Here is an 8,303-nt window from a genome sequence, read left to right as displayed (position 1 = left end):
GATTTATAATCTCTCTTTTTTTATTGTGATGTCACCAAATGGTGCAACATATTGTGTGCATGCAAATTTGGACAAAAGATATTTTGACAAATTAATATGATTAGTTTAGGAAAGGGTCTTTAAAGAAGCAAAGGTAAATTACATTTTCAACACTGCAACATCTGTTGAAGTTTTAAAAAAAATCACATATAAAGGAACAACCTGAATAAATGAGTGGTCTTTTCCAGGATGACAGTGCTTCCATCCACGGGACACGAGGGCTCACTGAATGGTTTGTTGAGGATGAAAACAATGTGACTCATATGCTGTGGCCTTCACAGTTACCAGATGTCAACTCGGTTGACCTATGAGAGATGTCGGAGCGACGTGTTAGACAGCGTCTCCACCACCATCAAAACATCACATGAGGAAATATCTGTTGGAAGAATGGGGTTCATCCCTCCAGGAGAGTTCAGAGACTTGGAGAGTCAAAGCCAAGGTGGAGCTGTTCTGGTGCCACGTGGTGGCCCAGCACCTCACTGAGACACTTTGTTGGGTTTTGCTTTCACTGATCACCTGTCTGTAGGACATGTAGTACTCACATGTGCACACATGCTACAAACTGCACTCAGTCAGTATCTGTATTTGCCATATGTAGTTTTCTCCTTGTGCGTTGTTGTGCTGTCATTGTGTGTGTGTGTAAGAGAGAGAGAGACTCCTCCTGGCCTGTGCATTATAGACCCAAGCTGGTGGTGGTGACTGCTGCTGTTGCCATGACAGCAGCGCAGCAGTGTCTCCGGCCGTGCAGAGGGTGAGTGGGATGCCCCGTCCTCATCTCTCCATCCTGACTCAGACAACGGTATGCCGGACAAAAAAAAGCCCCACCCTGACTGAATGACAAACAGCTCAACAATGTGAACAGATTGTCAGGTAAAGAAAAACTGGGTACATATGTTTGTATGTGTGCAGTAAATGACCGAGGCTTTTGCAAGCTATTTCATTTTATTTCATCATTTGGTCTCATGTTGTGTCCTCTCTCAGGACTGCCCTGAATGCAGGATGAGCTCCAGAGGGCTGCCCATCCATCCCTCTGTGGGAGAAACATCTCAACACTGCTCTTATTTTGAAAGGTTTGGTTCTACAGTTTATTATTGTAAGATGCAAATGATCAATGATGCTCAAATACTTTACTTAAATAAATGTTTAGAGGTATTTCCATTTTTCCTCGGGATTGTCATTTATGCTAACTTACTTTACAAGGTGTGAACTGACTATTATTTTCATTATCAGTGAATATGCCAGTAAGCTTCCCAATTAATCAATTAATTATTTAGTCAAAAAAGTTCTGAATCTAAAGTACAAAATTAAATCTGTCTCCTTACAAATGCCTTGAACATGTTTTAGAGTCCATGACATCTTAAACAGGCATTCCACTGATTTTACACAACAAGTCATGGTTAGCACTTAGCCCGAGTGTGACTGAATAATTGTTTATTCAATGTTTATGTATTTTTAGCGGTCTTTAATGAACACCATTTCCCATAAGCTTCAGATGTTTGTAGGCTGAACATCACGTATGATGACCTACACCGCCACTTCTGTAATATTTCCAGTGGTACAAAGTAAACCGTCAGTTAAAAATCACAAAGGTTTCCATTTCTTATAGTTACTGCTGTAGTGGATGCCAACTGGCCCTACAGTGTGGACACTAAACTCCAGGAACACACTTCCTTTTGTCAGAAACATCAATTAGACAAAGTTCTTGTACACCAGTCAGAGAAGGTCTGTTGAAAGCTGCTATTAAATTGCCTCATGGGAAATGTACAATCCAGAGTTTGTGATGTTTGACCTGCAGATCTTGGTGTTTACTGTTTCAGTTTTCACCATTCTTTCTAAAACCTGTCTCTTCCTTCAACTATATGGAAGAACTACACCAAATTGCAGGAGTGCCACTTTAAGTACAGTAAAGTAGTCCTAGTGTGAAAATATGGTTACAAGCATTACCGGCTTTACACCTAACAACTTTTCAATGTCGCAGACATCGGAATAAAATCACCAGAGTTTTCCTAAAGCCGTGTCACTCTCCCGTCATCTCAAACATTTAGTGTAAGGCGATGATCCGAGCTGCTTTAAGCCACTCTTTTTCTCATCCAGATATTTCAGTAACATAACCGTGTTTAAATGTTATCATCAGTCTTTAGTCTTGGGTCGTGCAAACAGTGACATGAACATTGTGAACAACCAATCGGTGAGCTCTCTCCAGCACCAAACAGGAAACAGCATAGCGGGCATAGAAACAGTGGTAAATATGAAGGAGACTGAGGCGAGGCCTCAGAAGGCATGGCTCTGTTGGACTGTTACAAAGGAGGAGTTGTGGAATGACTGGGAGCGTCTGTTTGACGCGTCATCCACTTTGTACCACGATAAGGTTAACACACCTCGCTGTCCCCTTTCAGACAACCAGGGTCGTGTCCACATCCTGTGTCTTCTCTGTTTATTTCTGGCTTTTTTTCCCCAAGCAAAACATTGCACACACAAGTGCAGCTTATAGCCAAATGCTGCTTTTGTTTCCACTCAATTTTTCAGTTCTTTCTTCTTGTAACTTCCCACCAGGATTATGATGGGAAGTAGCCTCAAGAGAAATCTAGCTGCAATCTTGCAAATAGTGATCCACAGTTTTTGCAAAATCATAGTGTGTGACTAAAACTCTGTGTGACTAATGACACGAGAGGGTGTCAGACTTTTAAATGTCTTTTCTGAGTCGTATCATAATCTTCTAGTGTAAGGCCAGTATAAACGTCCACCTTTTAGAACCTTATTCAAGTAGAAGTACAGAAATATTTTGAACAAAATACACTTGAAGTGGTTGGAGGAGGCCTACAACCACAAAGGCAGCAATTCTAGTTACATATATTACCCAATCATTATGCAGTCTGTTATTATTAGGATATTATTAGAAAAGAGTATTTGTTCATTTTTAGCACTGAGAATATTTTTAACACAAACGGATCTTGGTTTCCTTTTACATTACATAAGCATTTTATTCCTGTTTGCATATTTTTGCTTTTGTATTATAAAAATAAAATAAAACAAATCAAATTTTATGTAGATCCATGAACACAAAGGCAGAATTTTAATGCAGTTTGTCCTGGAGAAGTTACAACTTCATACATATATACACTCAGACTGATTTGGAACAAAGCATATTTTATTTAAAGCTGATCCTATGTTTTGCATGTAACATCTTAATCAGCAAACTAGTTATAGCTGTCAAATGAATGTAGAATATTTTTAAAAGGTATATTTGTCACTAAAATGTGATTGCACAGAAGTAGCATAAAATGTAAATATCCAAGTAAAGTGCAAATACATCAAAGCTGTACTTTAGTAGAGCACTTGAGTCAATGTGCAGTGGCATTACATGTTCATTGTCACCACTGGTGGTATCACAAAGTGCTGACAGCCACATTCAAAGGTTTCTCCTCCTTGGCAGTGTTTTCACTGCTAACAAAGGGGATGTTTGCACATATTGTTGTAAAGATAATTCTCATGTAGCAGTAGGGTAAAGAAACAAAATCTGTCTTGAATGAGGAGGGTGCAACAACCTGAACAGAGCAAAGCAAACAGAGGCAGGCAGTGACACAGACCAGTGAGTGTTAGACTGAATAAGAGCATGAGACACAGACGCACAGAGGGGGAGTGATTGTGAATCAGCCTCAGTTAGGGTGACAAGTTTACCCTGCTCAGCCCAGTGTTAGGCTCAGTGTGATAAGTCTGAGTGACAATTTGATAACTACTGCCTCCTGATGGTGGAGCTGAAAACTGCACCTCCTTTGTGTCACCTATCCTGAGCCAGACCCGTCCTACCCAAGACCACAGCATCAATAATACACCTTTCTCTCTCAGTTAACAGCAGCACTGGTTTATTTGTGTTGTAATGTTTGTTGGATTTAAATAACAAAGCATTTCTCCTTTTAGATTAAATGGTTACTTCACTCAAAATAGGCTAACATTAAAAAATAATTTACACTTACCTATAGTGGTATCTAGCTGTAAAACTCATTTTGGTGATATGGTGAGATGTGCAACAACTGTACTGTGTATGACGTGTTCAAAACACACACTACACATGTACTATATACTATTAAACTATGTATTATATATACTATACTATATACTAATACACTATGTATTATTGTCATGTCGCAATATTAAAATTATATTATTAGCGTGTTCAAATGAGTTTTGCAGATATTTCAATATAAATGATAAAGATAAAACTGTATTAAAACACAAACTATGTGTACAATAACTTGTGGGTTGCAATGTAAAGCATTTCATTATTATAATGTAAAGTGGTTTTTACTCTTCACTCATGTTGCATTTGATGTGTAATGAGATGTAACCGAGTAAAGGAGAGAGAGAGAGCGTGCTGACAACATATTTATTGTCTTTTACTGTATATCAGCTCTCTCTTTGTCTGCTCCGTCAGCCACAGCATGGAGCAGCCAGAAGTTGCATTACCAGTCTGGCATGGTGAGAGGCTGCAGTGCGACATGAACACACACTGACAGTCTTATGGAGCCATGAGGCAGGGACGCAGAGAGCTGTGGGTCAGGGCCCAGGGTGGCCACAGGCCATCGGGACAGCACAGCCAAGAGACAGCCAGGAGACGACAGAATGGGCACAGTCACCATGGAAACACAAGCAGCCCAGGCAAATCATGGCAACTGGTAACTAAGTAACAGGAAACGACGGACCATAGAGGGCGATGAGTCTGGTTAATCATGAGAGGAGAGAGGAGGGAGGGACAATGACAAAGAGACACGGCCCACACTGCTATGGCTCACCACAGACCCCTCTCCTCCAAAGTGTGCGCTCACTCCCCCAAGCACTGGATTTACTAGACTGACACTAGATTGGTGACCGTGTGAGCTGGAGAGGCAGCCTCCACCCTTCTTTCACCAACATGTTCTTTATAAATCCATGAGGGGGTGTAAATGAGCACACTCTGCACATAGAGGAGAGAAGAGCTGGAGTGCCGCCATTAAACTGAGCTTGTGTGTGTGTGTGCATAAGAGAGAGTATTAAAGTGGCTGTAATCAGTGGTGGAGGAAGTATTCTTATCTTTTAAAAGTACTATTACCACTCTTTAATAAATACTACTACTCACAAAACTTCTGCAACGAAAATGTTACTTCAGTAAAAGTGTGTGAGTAATCGGCAACATGTGCTTTAATTATGAAAAGTAAACGATGGCTACTCAATGCAGAAATGTCCCCTGTCACTTTGGGTCATTATTAATCATGCATTCATGGTTTACTGTTGTAGCTGGCTGAGATGGAGCTAACTTCTGTTTTGTACATAACTGTAACCAATGACTATGTGAATTATGAATATATCTCCTTTTAACTTTCTCAATTAACCAGTTGTTAGGGCTGTAAAAATTCAGAAAAGTGTGAGAAATACCCATCATTATTACCCAGAGCCCAAAGTGGCATTTTCAGATTTCTTGTTTTGTCTGGCCCTGACCCAGGGACTTTATGTGTGGAGTCTGCATGTTCTCCCTGTGCCTGCGTGGGTTCTCTCCGGGTGCTCCAGCTTCCTCCCACAGTCCAAAGACATGCAGCTTAGGTTGACTGGCGACTCTAAATTGCCCCAAGGAGTGAGAGTGAGTGGTTGTTTGTCTACATGTCAGCCCTGTGATAGACTGGCGACTTGTCCAGGGTGGACCACGCCTCTCGCCCAGTGTCAGCTGGGATTGGCTCCAGCCCCCGCGACCCTATTCAGGAATGAGCAGTATAGATAATGGATGGATGGATGGTTTGTTTTGCAAATCTTAATCAGTAACCTTGGGTATCAGATAAATGTAGTGGAATAAAAATTACATTATTTCCCTTTGAATTGTAGCATGAAATGAAAATACTCGAGTAGGCCCTACAAGTATCTCAAAATATAATAAATACTAGTGTATATGCAGGCTACTTAGTGATATCCCACCACTTTTTACAATAACAGTGTTTCAAATCACAAAACGAAGGGGTTGCTTACATCGATGAAGCTAAAGAGCATTATCAGCTGACTTTGCAGCTGCCCTCAGCTTTATGGAGCTTTACAGTGGGTTTCAGCTCATTATTTAGCTGTGCACAACTGTTTTGGTTTATTCTCACTGCTCCTGTTGTGCTGTCGATGGTCACAGCAGGCAGCTGTTCTCACTGACAAAGCTCTAAAAACCCACTGTACACTACCTGCTCAGCACCGAACTGCAGGCAGACACGGTTTGCTTTGAGCTGGTGAAGATAGGGGAGCATTTAGTAGTTTAAGAGGCAGATATTTTCCTCATGAGATGGTAGAAACCAAAAACAGAGTCAAAAGACAGTGAATATTGAATGTACTTACTTATTATGAGGTGACCTGAAATGTCTCCAAATATGTTGCTCTGTAGCTGCTGGATAAGCAGGGGAGCCTCAGTCAAAAATGTTTGCATGGAGTGCTGGGCTTTTTTTATTTATTATCTTCTTGAGTATCTTATATTTCTTAAAAAAAGAAAGGAAAAAAAAGAAAAGTTTACTGTATGAACCCAAACATGCATATGTCAGTGTTCACAACTTGTTTCCACTGCCCTCAAGTGGCTACCCAAGTTTTTGTTGGTCTAAAGTTAAATGTGGTAAAAAAATAAATAAATAAAAATGAAGAAGAATACATTCAAGTAGCCTAAAGGTTCATGCAGAGAACCTCAGTGTTCTTATAACCAGGTTCCTATTACACATCTGTCTTAGAGAAGTTGCATATCTATCAGCACAACCTTCTAAAACTCTCCTGTCTGCGAGAGGCCCAGAGGAAGCCTGTTACCTCTATACAAAGGCTGATTGTGTGGGTGACCCCAGTGACCTAACCGCAAAAGCTTTATCTTTGACACAACATCTGTGAACATGTTAAGTGGCTTTGAATTCTAGTAGTCAAAAGTACAAGTTGTCAGAAAGCCAACTACCAAACATGACCCTTACCAGGTCTCTCCATTCAGTAGCTGATTCTGCATGCATCTCATGAACATGATCAACCACTCCCCCTCATGTGCATGGGATATATCAGTGCCACCTGTATTTCTGACCTTAATCATGCAGCAGCTGTAATGGGCTCACTGTGGAGATACACAAACAGTCCCTGCTGCCCATATGCACAACAGAATTCTAGCTTCTTGATGGGCTGTGACCCGGCACAGCTGCACTGACATCCGCTTTGCCATGGCCATGTAACACATCTGACTGCATTTGTCAGGCTTTGTCTTCTAAGCCATATCACTGACTTTGTCTCTGTTTCTTCCCCTTGTCAGACTCTACTTCCCTGTTCTCAGACCTCCTGTTTTTATTTCTCTGCTCACACCACATGACCCACTTAAAAGTAATTTAGTTAAAATCCTTTTGGTTGCACACCCTCAACTGACTATTATAGCAATTTTATATTTGCTTTTTTTTAATTTAACCTTTATTTTACCAGATTACGTCCCAGTGGGCAATAACTGTTGATGTAATAGTTCTGCTGGTATATATGATGTTTTCACTAAACAGTAAAAACCACACTAACCAACTTTTTGCTGTGTTGTGGCTAACATTCCCTCATCTGCTCTGTTCTTTTTTGTCATTGATGTTGTCATCCACCGAGTTGATATGCTTTGAGAAGAAAGCCCTGGCTTCCTTCGCTGGCACCGCTCCCAGCCATTGGTTCCGCTACGTGGATGACACATGGGTTAAAATCAGGACCCAGGAGGTAGAAGCTTTCACCAAGCATATCAACTCGGTGGATGACAACATCAATTTCACTCGTGAGGATGCCAGGGATGACTACCTGGCCTTTCTGGATTGTGCAGTCCACTTGGGAGGGGACAGAAGCCTGAAAGTAGAAATATATCGGAAACCTACACACACAGACCAATACCTGCTTTTTGACTCACACCACCCACTTCAACACAAACTGGGAGTCATCAGAACTTTGAATCACAGGGCAGAGGAAGTGCCCACAATGGTAGAAGGGGCCACGAAAGAAAAATTACACATCCAGAACTCCCTTAAGGCTTGTGGATACCCTAAGTGGGCCTTCACCAAAGCTAGGAAGAGACCCAACACCAACAGGGAGAAATCGGAAACAAGAGGGGATAACACTGTCATCCCTTATATGGCTGGTTTATCAGAGAAGTTAAAAAGGATCTTTCACAACCACAATATCTCAGTTAACTGTAAACCAGGGAACACCCTGCGGCAGAGACTGGTCCACCCGAAGGACAAAACACCCAGACACAAACAGAGTGATGTGGTGTATGCAATTAA

General features: G+C 41.3%; 2 long non-coding RNA genes across 2 annotated transcripts in view; one reads left to right on the top strand and one right to left on the bottom strand.

Moving 5' to 3' along the window:
* Nucleotides 1-506: 506 nt before the first annotated feature.
* On the top strand, nucleotides 507-4,557 carry LOC109970332 (uncharacterized). Its single transcript, XR_002276403.1, has 3 exons — nucleotides 507-909; nucleotides 1,021-1,109; nucleotides 4,472-4,557. It is a non-coding gene; the product is annotated as an uncharacterized LOC109970332 (long non-coding RNA).
* A 120-nt stretch (nucleotides 4,558-4,677) lies between these two features.
* LOC109970331 (uncharacterized) overlaps nucleotides 4,678-8,303 on the bottom strand; it is a 6,665-nt gene continuing 3,039 nt past the window's right edge. The window contains exons 2-3 of the long non-coding RNA XR_002276402.1: nucleotides 6,379-6,515; nucleotides 4,678-4,756 (exon numbers count right to left, since the gene is read on the bottom strand). This is a non-coding gene — a long non-coding RNA (uncharacterized LOC109970331). The remainder of the gene's footprint in view (nucleotides 4,757-6,378; nucleotides 6,516-8,303) is intronic.

The sequence above is a fragment of the Monopterus albus genome, unplaced genomic scaffold, assembly GCF_001952655.1.
Source record: "Monopterus albus unplaced genomic scaffold, M_albus_1.0 scaffold194.1, whole genome shotgun sequence".
NCBI lineage: Eukaryota > Metazoa > Chordata > Actinopteri > Synbranchiformes > Synbranchidae > Monopterus > Monopterus albus.
Note: the sequence above shows the minus strand (reverse complement) of the source record. Positions and strands in the feature narration are given on the sequence as shown.